We start from the raw sequence: 6,675 nt of genomic DNA on the forward strand, positions 1-6,675 counted from the left end.
ACTTACCTTTAAGTTTAGTGTGCTGTTAAGGGTCTTCAGGTTGTCAAAGATCATCTGTAATTTTTATTACGTCAGTAGGTCACATGATTAAATTCTGAGAAATAAAATACATAACAAACCCCTGTGAACAAAGTCTTAAATTGTGGGACAGATTTTTACTCCAAAATAGGAGTGCCAGCAGTTCTACAAAACCACCTAGGAATTGACTGGCCACTAGTGACTTTATGGTGTGTGTAGTACGTTAAAGTGAGTGGTAAGATGCCACTTCGATGAAAGACGGTAAGCAAACACTCAGGCCAGCATAATTTTTCCAAAACATGATTTATACCAAGAAAAATGCCCCACTGCATATTTCCAGCGACTCTTGTATTTCATAGTGGTTTGGGGATATAGAACTGCTATTGTTAAGGAATACTGTTACAGACAATACTCTTTTGTAAAACCTACAATACAAACTCTTACTGCATCCTTCTGTCTCTCTTAGATGCCATGGCAAGACAGGCTGTTTTCCTGAATCTTCTACATTCATTTATAGACATGAAGTATGCTGAGGAGATACTATTTCTTCTGTACTCTCAATCTTCACAGCCAATGTGTAAAGGAATAGCAAAGCCAACCTTTTGCCTGTTCCAAACTGAGCTGACCTAAAAATTACTTGCAGGGAACTGTCTGGGAAAGACACAGAGGTGAGTTGCATCTGGCTGATGGCCAGTCTGCTGTCACAGAAGCTGTGTAAGTAGCGTTACTGAGCTTAGTTAAGAAGTTCACCTTTTGTGCTTGAAGCCATGAACCTTTTGAGCTTAATTAAAAAGTTCGGTTAAGAACTTTGCACCATCTCACAAACGCTAGAGGGCACTGCTGCAATTTTTACAGCAGCTATTTCCCAGTTTCTAGGATTTAGTGCTCCCTGCCCACCCCTGCACAGGTTTTGGAGCAGGGTGTAGTGGTGGGATAGGAGCAGGAGCAATTGCACCTTCTGCCACTACCTGTGTCGCAGACTTATTTAGGTGCCCCTGCCCTGGGGGCAGAGAGATACCTGCTGCTTCTGTCCCATATCATAAGAACAGTGTATGCTGTTGCTCGAGATACCTGACGAGCGCTGAGAGGTGATTGCAGACTGTGGGAATTCCAATACTAGAAGCCACAGGGAAACTCCAGAACAAGTCAAGAATAAGAATTTGTACTGAGCAAACGTTTGCAGGGTTATGTATGCGATTCTAGTGTTCTGCATTTGTTCACACACCCAAGCTCAGCGTAAGAGGAAGCAGTTCCTACCAGATTAAGAGGCCGATTGCACTGCATTTACTCTGTCAGCATGTACATGTTCCGCTGTGGGCATCTGACACAATTTCTGTACCCAAGAAAGTTCGACGTGACAAGTCAAACTGGCTAAAAACTGTTCTAAGTGTTTGAAAAAGGAACTATTGACTTCAGAATTTCTCATGTATTATTTCAGATACTTTCACGTTTTACGTCTTTTAGCAAATAAATGTTTTAAAAAATCAGTTGCTTTAAAATGAAACTTGCAAAAGATCTGAGGAAAACCTTTATCATTTACTCTGCTTTGATAGATAATATGAGATTGAACAGGACTATATATATGTTGGAGGATGCTGAAATCTGTAATGATTAGGACAATTAGAGAAGTAATCCAGAAAAAATAGATGACAATCAGTAGGAAAAAGTACTGTCTCACTTAAGAGAAATAATAAAATACAAACAGGGGAAGACGAAGATAAACAGCTGTGCTTCAGACAAGGATCACAGAATTAAAACAGATCCCCAGCTAAATATGAGTTGTCAGTGTCATGCCACTGCAGTAAAGATTAACATCATACTAGGTTGTACAAATGGAATTATCCCTGCAAGCCTTGTAATTTTTTTTTTTTTCTGGTGCAGTGGTAGTTCCTCAGACAGTGTAATGGTTGCAATTTCAGGTGTTGTTCTGCAAGAAAACACAGATAAATTGGAAAATGTCCAGAAGACAGCAATGAAAATATCAGGGATTTAGATATCATGCTAGGTAGGGACAGTTTAAACAATAGAGGTGTTTCAATCTAAAGAAAAGACAACTGAGGAGGAACATAAGTTTATGTGCAAAAGGCTGCTGGAATTTACAGAAATTTTTTTCCCGATGTCCCTGGTGAATAGAGCAAAAAATAATGGGGGAATGGGAGTTCAGAATGTATTGAGGAAGTTCTGCGCTAGAAAAAGCTTACTAATCTAATAATTATGAGTAACAGCGAAATATATAGCCTTAGGTTGCTGTAATGTTTCTACCTTTAGTGAACCTTAAGAACAGCTTTGGTAGACATGACGTGGATAACATTGATCCTGTCTTGGGGGAGAGGAGTGTATGACCTCTTGAGGTATCACCAAGTCCTGTTTTCCTATGATTAGGAATTCTTCAATAATAGACTTATAAACATTATGTTGCTGACCTGATTACTGAAATGTTTTCTGAATTACTAACCCGCTGCCTCACAACAGGTGAATACTTGGAGACAAAACAGGAAGTGAAAGCATGATTCAGGATCAGCTGTGCTTTCTGGAAGTCTTTGAAGGTTAGTCGGGAACACTGCCAGAACTGGCAATGCTGGAAAGTTTGTTCTCCAGCAGTAGAGGAAGAGATCTGCAAACAGGAACCTAAAAATCTCTTAGGTTTAAAAAGAAATGTAGTCTTTAAGGAAAAGATAGTTACCTGGGGGAATGAGGCGGAGACATAGGTCTGGTGGGAGATGGCGATAAGCATGGATGTTATTTTGGATGGTATTTTGATTTTTTTTCTTTTTTTTTTTTTTTTTTTAAATAGCTGCCTGACTGCTGAATTAGGAAAATCATCTGTGAATGAAGAGGGGAGGTACATTGGTGCCTAAGTGTAGCTAGTTAGTACTCATGTGAACAAGTCAGTCCTACAAGCACAGACCAGTGCTTCTTTCTGGTACTTTTGTCTAGTGGAAATTTCTCAGGGCAAGGATAGGTTTCACTGGGCTCCACAATCACTCTAAGCCTTCTGTCTGAGGTGGTAGGATCAGTAATTGTAACCAAGTTATTGTAAATGCAGGTAGAGATCTCTTGAGCGTGTCATTCTTTTATCTGAAAAATTACCTAGCGCTTTTCTATGAAGAAAAGGATCATTTAACTGTGGAGCAGGCTGTTCTTTTAGTATGGGGTATTTGGTAGGTGTATTTCCTTTTGTGCAAAGGGAAAGAATATCTTCATCACCTTTCTGCAGCTTTCTGAGATCTAGAACAAAGGTTTTGAAATGGGAAGGTTTTCAAATACATCTGTGATCCGAGCATCTGCAAAATACAAGGGAGTTGAATACATGAAAAGAAGAATGTTAATGCTAGGGTATAGAGAATTCTAATGCAAATGAACCAGTGGTTGGCAGAGACTGGTCTCTTCTCATTTCTGTTTTTGACAGTTAGAAGAGCGTGATGTAAGGCTTATATTTGGAATTAATCCTATCTTACATTGGAGCTTTTCGATTCCAGGCTGGTTTCCTCTGCATTTGCGTTGTACTGATCACATCAACTGTTTTTATATGTTTCTGTTTTCAGAATTATATTTAAGTTTTCCCTTTGCATAGATTTTTTCCAAGCATTAATTCTGGCTCTTCAAGTCCATGTTGTGTTGGCGTTGGCATCGGCCTTAGTTTGGCTCACTTCTTGGTGAAAAGCAAGCTGGCTCCATATGACCCTCATTGGCAAATCAGGATCCAGATGCTTTTTTTTTTTAAGCTTTTCCATCAAGATTTTAGGTTTATTAAGAAAAAAAAAAACAACAAACTGTCACTGGTTAGAATTCTTTCTTGTGCTATTAGACAAGTCGTTGGACAGCACAAACCTGAAGGCCTAAGGAACAAAGAACCACAATTACAAGACAAAATAACAGAGGAAGAGTAACTTTTTCAATCCAGGGACTGGTTGGTTGTGTGTTTTCTTTTTATTTTTAACCGTGTTTAATACAAGTGAACACTCTGATAATCCAACCCACTGCAAAGGAGTGCTTACTTTCAAGGGCTTGAGTCATACAGTAAGAAGATAACAATAACTTCACTGATTGTGGACAGCAAAGTTCTTGGACTTAGAACTGTAGTATCTTAGGGCTGCATGGAAATCCTTGTTAATGACCAAGCTGCAAATTGGGCCCCTACTGACTTTCAGAGCAGAAATTTAAGTGTTAAATCATAATGAGTTAACAAGTATCAGCTGCATTGCAGGATGAATGTGCATGTTTGCAGTGCGTCATATGACACTTGGGACTTACTGTGGGCAGCTAGGATGTGATAACATTTTGTTGTGGTAACCGAGACATAAAAATGAATCTTCCATCTACATTCTCTTTGGAACAAGAACATAGTACTTCTTACCTGTACAGTAGTGAAGCAAGAAAAGCCAGCAGTGATAATTCTTTCGCTTGCTAACCCTTGCTAGTGACAAGAACAGGGTTTGGCCATTTTACTTTTCATGTCATTTGTTGAACTTGCTATTTAAAATCATTCCATAGCTGCACAACAGTCTCCAGATGTCAACATGACTCATGACACATGACAACAAAGAGGAATCGAATGTAAAGGAACTATCTTACTCTGTTTCTTTGCTGTTTATCAGACTGTTTTCAAAGTTTGGACAGTTATGAAAGTTTGTGACCCAACTTCCTCCATTATTACAGTAAGGTGTTTATCTTACTTGTTTGACATGTGTGGCTTCTGGCAAGTAAAGGACCAAGAACAACCAGCTCCCCCTGCTATCAAGAGCCAAGTAGTAGCTGAGGCTGGAATTTCGGTGTCTTTCAGCAGTTTGTTATGGGATGGGATGTGTTCCGATGATAGCCTAGGTGATACAAATAAGCCAGTTTCCTTGAAATACTGAGAGTGAGCTAGAATTCCATAAGGCCAGATTCTGACATCTCTCCTGTATTCCTATCATAAATGTTGGAAGCACTGGTGGTTTGGGGACAGGTAGCAACTGCAATTGCCAAGACCTCCCCAAGCAGGCAGGGCAAAGGTATTTAATAGAAAACCATGAGTTTTTCTCTAGAGTTCCCCTTAGTCTCTCCACTTGGAACTGTGGACAAAATCGGCTTTGTCAATGTGAAAGTTTAGCCTAGTAAAGGTTTAAAGGGTGTTTGGCTTCAGAGGGATCCTGTAGAAAACAGAATTCATTTCTCTGGACTACACATCTAGCTAGCAACTTGGCTTGAAGTTCAGTGCTGCAGTAGTGTCCTTGCCTATCAAACAATTCTATCTTCTCCAGGGAAACTGAAGCAACTAGAAGCTTTCAAATTTTTCAATTAATCAAGCTGCTTTCCTAAAAAGAATCAAGGTCTCCCGTGAATCAAGGTCTTTCCAAAAAAGAATCGCCAGGTTTCCTGTGAACGGTAAAATGGTGTAATAAGTAGACCTGGGTTTTAATTCTTATTTGTATTAGGGTAACAACTGGCAATCCATAAAATATGGACTGCGTGCTTCTCAGGCGCATGCAGAGGCACTTCCTGTACCAGTGAGATTACAGTCTTGACAAGATTGATAAAGAGGGAAGTAATTGTTTTTATCTGTTTTGAAGGCAGAAAAACAGACTCTTAGTCACACAGGAAGAGACAGGAACACCTCCCTGAGCACCCCAAGCTGTATCCCAAGCCATTCTTCATAGGTCTGCCTATAGGAGAGGTAAGTCCTGGGTGCCTATTTTGATGCTACTCTTCACATATCGGATTTCTCCAAAATCTCTCCACTCCCTATTACCTAAGTTTTCTTTATTGGTTGCCAACAGCTCTCAATCCTTTCCTGACATTATCAAAGACGATCTGTATTGTCAAGTGGATTGAGTGTGGGGCCACATGCCAACATTCCTGATTGCTTATCTCAGCTGTGCCACAGATTTGTTAACCCTTGTGCAAGTCAATTAATCTAGTTCAGTCTTTAAAATAGGGATAATGACATTTACGTAACGATTGGAGGTGTTTGTAATCAGCCTGAATAATGAATGCAATGCTGTGGCATACTTTTCTCTGTCTTTCTGTCAGTGGCTTTGTAGTTGGTGACCATTGATAAACAGATTATTTGTCACACTCACGTGCCACCATTTTCATCAGAATTTAACCTTTGTGGTACGTTTTTATTATTCGTGATTCCTCAGGAATTCTGAGTCATCAGAGGATGTTTGAAATGAAGTTGGAGAGGTAAGAACTATGCTCTTCAACCTTGTTAGGTGGTAGAAACAACTCGTTGTTTCCTGCTCAGTGGACATACCTCCCGCTGAAGGTAAGTTTGGATTGTAGACGGAGGCTGAACAGAGCCTCTCTGTATCAGGCACCAGTCTTCTGCGCAATTAGTCAAACAAGCAATAGCATTTTGTTAACTTATCTTTTTTGTTAATCTAAAGCCAGTCAGATTATATTTGACAGAACTGAGAACTTTAGTAGGAAAAAGCAGTATGTTTTTATGCTTATTTCTCGATGCTACTGCCAACGTTTCTCTTCATTTTCCCCAGTGTCTTCCCCGGGAGAAAGGAAGCCTGGGTTAGAGTGCTGATCTACACTGTTCTGATCGTGGTGTTAGAGAGGACGTGCTTAAAAGTGATGTAAGGCTCTTCTATTTCTCATGGCACTTAGTCTGTAGAGGAGGGAAGAGCTGTTATCAGTCTGTCTGTTACATTTGTCCAGACCAGC

The 6,675-nt window shown here is 39.9% G+C and overlaps 1 protein-coding gene across 1 annotated transcript in view; it reads left to right on the top strand.

Annotated features, from left to right (window-relative positions):
• Positions 1-5,579: 5,579 nt before the first annotated feature.
• Positions 5,580-6,675, top strand: part of NADK (NAD kinase) — a 25,918-nt gene continuing 24,822 nt past the window's right edge. The window contains exon 1 of the mRNA XM_035903583.1: positions 5,580-5,674. The gene's annotated coding sequence lies outside the window, so the exon portion shown is untranslated. The remainder of the gene's footprint in view (positions 5,675-6,675) is intronic.

The sequence above is a fragment of the Egretta garzetta genome, unplaced genomic scaffold (genome assembly GCF_000687185.1).
Source record: "Egretta garzetta isolate BGI_Z169 unplaced genomic scaffold, ASM68718v1 scaffold61, whole genome shotgun sequence".
NCBI lineage: Eukaryota > Metazoa > Chordata > Aves > Pelecaniformes > Ardeidae > Egretta > Egretta garzetta.